Genomic DNA, 4941 nt, shown 5'->3' with positions numbered 1-4941 from the left:
CTGGCGTCGCACATGATCTCGAAAGGTAGATCCCAATCTGGTGCCACCAAGACAGGAGCTGTCACCAAGCGCTCCTTCAAATCCTCGTATGCCTGTAAACAGTCAGAATGAAAATCAAAAGGCACATCTTTCATAAGTAGGGAAGATAGAGGTTTTGCAATTTTAGAAAAATCTTTGATAAAACGCCGATAAAAGCCGGCGTGGCCTAGAAAACTTCTAACTCCCTTTACTGAGGCTGGTGGTGGTAGGTTCTTTATTACTTCAATTTTAGCTTTGTCCACCTCAATTCCTTTTTCCGAAACCTTGTGCCCTAAAACAATTCCCTCTTGTACCATGAAATGACACATTTCCCAATTGAGCACCAAGTTCGTCTCCTCGCATCTTCTCAACACGGATCTCAAATTCTGCAAACACTCATCAAACGTTGCACCAAAGATAGAAAAATCATCCATAAATATTTCAAGAAAGGTTTCAATCATATCATGGAATATAGCAGTCATACAGTGCTGAAATGTAACAGGTGCATTACAAAGACCAAAAGGCATTCGGCGAAAAGCAAAAGTGCCATAAGGGCAAGTGAAAATGGTTTTCTCTTGGTCCTCAGGTGCAATAGTGATTTGATTATACCCCGAATACCCATCTAGAAAACAATAAAATTCATGCCCCGCTAATCTCTCCAACATTTGATCAATAAAGGGAAGGAGGAAATGGTCCTTACGGGTAGCATCATTCAGTTTCCTATAGTCAATGCACACTCTCCACCCCGTAACAGTTCTTGTGGGAATAAGTTCATTCTTTTCATTGGTGATCACCGTAATCCCTCCTTTCTTAGGCACACATCGAACCGGACTTACCCACGCACTATCGGAAATGGGGTAGATAATACCTGAATCGAGAAGCTTAATAGTTTCAGCCTTCACTACCTCTTGCATCTTTGGATTTAGTCGTCTTTGAGGTTGCACGAGAGGTGAGTATTTTTCTTCCATCAAGATTTTATGCATGCATATCGATGGACTGATTCCCTTTATGTCTGACACCTTCCAGGCGAATGCTCTTTTGTGCTCCTTGAGAACTTGCAACAATTTTTCCTCCATAGCATCTGTCAAAGTAGCAGAAATAATGACAGGCAAAGTGTTATTCTTACCTAGAAATATGTACTTCAGGTGCGGAGGTAAGGGTTTGAGTTCAAGCGTGGGTGGTTCCTCGATGCTTGACCTTGGAGGGGTCAAATCTCTGCGCTCTCCCAGATCTTCCAGTTTTATCCTCATCGGCCTTCTCCATGGAGGGTTGGCATTGAAGTATGCTACTATTTCAGCTTTTTCTTCGTCCAAGTCGTCATCCTCCAATTCAGTTGTGAGGGTGGCTTCCAAAGGGTCCCCAAGAGCATCCTGCACATAGTCAGAAATGAGAGTATCAACAGCATCAATTCTATAACAACTATCAGAGTGCAGTGTGTGCTTAAGTGCATTAAAAACATCAAAAGTGATCTCTTCCTCGCCCACTCTTAATCTCAACTTCCCTTCTTGAACATCAATCAGGGCCTTGCCAGTCGCAAGGAATGGTCTCCCAAGAATCAAGGGCATCTCTATGTCTTCCTCCATGTCAAGTACCACAAAATCCACAGGGAAAATAAATTTGTCCACTTTCACTAGTACATCCTCAATCAATCCGCGGGGGTACTTGACGGATCTGTCAGCTAGTTGTAAGGACATCCGCGTCGGCTTAGGTTCTCCCAATCCAAGTTTCCTAAACACAGAAAGAGGCATCAGGTTAATACTTGCACCAAGATCACATAACGCTTTATGAAAAACAAAATCTCCAATCGTGCAAGGAATAGAGAAACTCCCTGGATCCTTAAGTTTCGGTGGGATCTTGTTTTGCACCAAAGCAGAACAATTTTCAGTAAGACTCACTGTCATGTGATCCTCCAACTTCCTCTTATTCGCTAATATATCTTTCAAAAACTTAGCATAACTAGGCATTTGCATCAAGACATCGGCAAAAGGAATATTGATATGCAATTTTTTGAATATCTCAAGAAACTTACCAAATTGTGCATCTAGTCTTGCTTTTTTCAGTGCTGCAGGAAAAGGTGGGGGAATAACAATTTTAGGTTGTGCAGTGGGTGATGGTGTAGAATTAGAGGACTTACCTTTGGATGTTTCAGGGTGTTCATCCGATTTTTGAGTTCTCTCTTTTTCTCTTGACTCTAAAACTTTTCCACTCTTCAACTCGATGGCCTTCACTTGCTCTTTTGGATTTGTCTCTGTGTTACTTAGCAGGGTGCCCGGCTCTCTGTTTGTGATCATTTTTGCCAACTGCCCAATTTGATTCTCAAGCCCCTTTATCGATGCATCCTGATTCTGTAGTCTATTCTCGGTAGACGAAATGAACTTAGACATCATCTGCTCCAAATTGGACTTCTCTTCTCTAGGAGGATCGGACCTGTACATCGGTTGTTTCCCATATGATTGTCCTCCTTGTGGTTTATTCTGGCTGTTTTGACCACCCCAGGAGAAGTTTGGGTGTTGCCTCCACCCCGGATTGTATGTGTTCGAAAACGGGTCATTCCTTGGGCGGTTTTGGACCCCTACTTGATTTATTGGTGCCCCTTCTTGCACATAAAATGGATTGTCATCTTGACAGTCCTTCGCATAGTGTTTCCCCTCCACAATTGTCACAGAATATCTCTTGAAGACGCATCGCCGTGCCACCCACATTCAAGCTGTCTAGTTTCATGTTTAAAGCATCAAGTTGTGCAGTAATAGCAGAAAAATCAGTTACCTGGTGAACTCCTGCACTCTTCCGCTGGTTGTTTCTTTCAGATTGAGGGTGATAGCTGCTAGCAGCCATCTCCTCTAACAATTCATATCCTTCCTCCGCGGTTTTTCTCAACAGGTTTCCCCAAGCAGCAGCATCTATCATAGTACGGTTAGGAGTAAGCAAAGCATAATAAAATGTTTGAACGACTAACCCAAGTGGTAACTCGTGATGTGGGCATCTTCGTAGTAGATCCTTGAAGCGTTCCCATGCCTCATATAAAGATTCCTGATCGAATTGCGCAAATGTTGTAATGTCTGACCGCAGCTGCATGGTCTTGGAGGGAGGGAAGTATTTGATGAGAAATGCTTTCGCCATGTCCTTCCATGTAGCGATCGAACCTACAGGCAAACAATTTAACCACGCTTTAGCTTTATCACGTAAGGAGAAAGGAAATAAATGCAACCTAACAGCATCATCAGAAACTCCATTGAATTTAAAAGTATCGCAAATTTCAAGAAAATCTGCGATGTGCGTGTTTGGGTCATCTATTGCAGTTCCTCCAAATTGGACTGTGTTCTGAATCATCTGGATTATGGCTGGTTTGATTTCAAAGTGATTCGCCCGCACAATAGGCCTCACAATGCTAGGGCGTGCACCCTCCAAAGAAGGTTGGGCATATTCCAGCATGGTTATGCGGCGCGGTATCTCCACATGTCTATCTTCACGACGTTCCTCCTCTTGATCATTCAACTGCCTCTCCATCAGTTCTTTTAGTCTCTGTTGTTGTCTTCTCCTGCGGAAAGTTCTTTCGATTTCAGGATCAAACTCAAGTTCCACGTCAAGTGACTTTGGCATGCACTAGACAAGATATCTGGAATAAAATATGAAGTGTTAGCTAAAGAAAAATAAAATAACGCTAAAGAAATTGACTAAAAATAAAATTGTAGATTAACAGTCCCCGGCAACGGCGCCAAAACTTGATCGAGCAAAACTTGCACAGTAAAATCCCCAATAAAAATATGGTTTTGTAAGCTCGAAAATTAATCACAAGTGCACGATGTCAAGTAAAAGTATAATGTAAGTGAGTACGAGTATCGTTCCACTGAGTACTGTATTTAACAATTATTCGTTTCAGTTACTAGATCTTTAGCAACGAAAATTTGATTGAGTAATTAACACTACTATGCTCAAAGGAAGATGTAAATAAAATGCTTTAATAAGTAATGAATGAGAATTAATATCTAAAATGTTGAGTAAAATTCAATGAGAAATGAATTTGTTGGGAATTTCGGTTCACCTACCCCTCGTTAATTAATTAATTCGTTCGATAGTGATTATATGCTTCCGACAGGATTTCCTTTACAATTGAACACACTCTCTCGAGATATGCCAAACTAATTCGACTCAATGAAGTAATTAAATTTCTTTAATTATTTATCAAGAGAGAATTGCATGTCGATTTATGAAATCCCCTAGTTTTCGACCCTAAGGACTATGACTATCGGCGCGTGTCCAATTTCATATGTCATGTAAATTGTAGATCCACGGATTATACTACTCGTTCCTATCACAAGTTATTCTCTCGAACTCACTCGCAATATAAAAACGTTGTTAAAGTTAGTTACGCTCTAACAACACGAAGAAAAACAATAGTATAATCAAGAATTACGCAACAATCGAATAAAAATTAATTCAAATTAAAGTTTGGGGTAGGCTTCCCTTAAATCCCAACAAATATTAAGGTTTAGCTACTAAAATTCATGATTGAAAATGAACAAAACAAAGTTTAAAAGATGAAAACCAAATTAGAAATACGAGAATTGACGAAAAACGCGAAGAACGACGCCCGGAAAACTTCAAATCTTCAATCCAAGCGCAAAAGTCTCTCCAAAGCTTGTGGCGGCTCTGAAATCTCGTCTCCCCCCTCTAAAACGTCCAACCTACCTTTTTATATCATCCCCCTTCAGCACATAAGGTAAGGAATCGGCTATGAATTTTTTCCAAAAATAAACGGCGCTCGGGCGGTATAAAATTACCGCTCAAACGCCACATCTACTGTAGTCTGCTTGGGGCTTGTGGCATCTCGCGCTCGGGCGGTAGAAAGTTACCACCCGAGCGCCGAACTCTCTGTACTTTGCCTCTTTGGAAGATCAATCTCGCGCCCGGGCGGTAGAAAAC

At 41.3% G+C, this 4941-nt stretch overlaps 1 non-coding gene across 1 annotated transcript; it reads left to right on the top strand.

Annotated features, from left to right (window-relative positions):
* Positions 1 to 2983: 2983 nt before the first annotated feature.
* Positions 2984 to 3089, top strand: LOC142532087 (small nucleolar RNA R71). Its single transcript, XR_012816481.1, has one exon. It is a non-coding gene; the product is annotated as a small nucleolar RNA R71 (small nucleolar RNA).
* The last annotated feature ends 1852 nt before the right edge of the window (positions 3090 to 4941 follow it).

The sequence above is a fragment of the Primulina tabacum genome, chromosome 17 (genome assembly GCF_025594145.1).
Source record: "Primulina tabacum isolate GXHZ01 chromosome 17, ASM2559414v2, whole genome shotgun sequence".
NCBI classification, from domain to species: domain Eukaryota; kingdom Viridiplantae; phylum Streptophyta; class Magnoliopsida; order Lamiales; family Gesneriaceae; genus Primulina; species Primulina tabacum.
This window is presented reverse-complemented; position numbering and strand designations above follow the sequence as displayed.